This window comes from Nematolebias whitei, chromosome 1 (genome assembly GCF_014905685.2).
Source record: "Nematolebias whitei isolate Nwh7 chromosome 1, NemWhi1, whole genome shotgun sequence".
Taxonomy (NCBI): domain Eukaryota; kingdom Metazoa; phylum Chordata; class Actinopteri; order Cyprinodontiformes; family Rivulidae; genus Nematolebias; species Nematolebias whitei.
Genome location: NC_056498.1, coordinates 65,344,236 through 65,345,212, shown reverse-complemented (window position 1 = coordinate 65,345,212; position 977 = coordinate 65,344,236). Strand labels below are relative to the sequence as shown.

Genomic DNA, 977 nt, shown 5'->3' with positions numbered 1-977 from the left:
GCGGTTTGTTTTTCGCGGATTTGCTATAATGTGGATTTTCAAAATAAAGTTGAACATGACACAATTGGCTGATTGATGGATGAGCCATGGATTGTTTATTTAAAATAAATTATTTTAAATGATTTTACACCATGTGTGCAGCCCACAAGAGCAGGGGAAAGCTCCCTCTTGCAGCTGATCAGCTGATCTTCTCTGCTTGGGACCCAAAAGTCCCAGGTTCGATCCCCAGTCACTGCACATCATGTGGCGTCTCTGGGCAGCATGCCTCATCCCCAAAATGTCCCCCGGGCGCTTTCAATAGCTGCCCACTGCACCACCTGGTGGTGGATGAGTTAAATGCAGAGACTAATTTCGCCATTGTATGGAAACATACAGTGCTGACATTGTGATGACATTATTATTATTATTATTATTTCTCCTCCGGCTGCATCGGCTTTGTGAAGGGTTAACCCTTTGCTGTCCAGATGCACCGATCGACTTTTGTCTTCCAACTTAGAATTCAAAGTATGTCACATCATAAAATTATTATAATCACAAAAGTGTTGAAAGTTATTTTTAATTATTTTAGAACATATATGTTCAGTTGGTTCAGTGTAATTGATCAAGAAGTATATTTCTGCTTCGTGCTGCAGAGCTGTGTGAAGGGTTAACCTTTTGCTGTCCTGCTGCACTTCTCGTCTTTATAATTTAAATCTAAATATTGTAACATTTTAAATAAACAATCTATGCTGCATGGACTGTTTATTTAAAATGTTACAGTATTTAAATTTAAATTATTTATTTAAGGAGGGAGATTGCGAGTAACAGGTGATGAGTGTGATTACAGCCTGGCACAAAGTTTACTGAACTTGAACTTGGACTACTGTACTCCTACTTCACAGTTATACTCATCGCAGGTGGGCGTGGCCCCAAAGACACAATAAACGAGGGACCACTGTGTGTATATATATATATATATATATATATATATATATATA

The 977-nt window shown here is 38.2% G+C and overlaps 1 protein-coding gene across 1 annotated transcript in view; it reads left to right on the top strand.

The window, feature by feature from the left end:
* kcnma1a (potassium large conductance calcium-activated channel, subfamily M, alpha member 1a) overlaps positions 1–977 on the top strand; it is a gene marked incomplete in the record, with an annotated part of 198,584 nt that overhangs the window by 149,356 nt on the left and 48,251 nt on the right.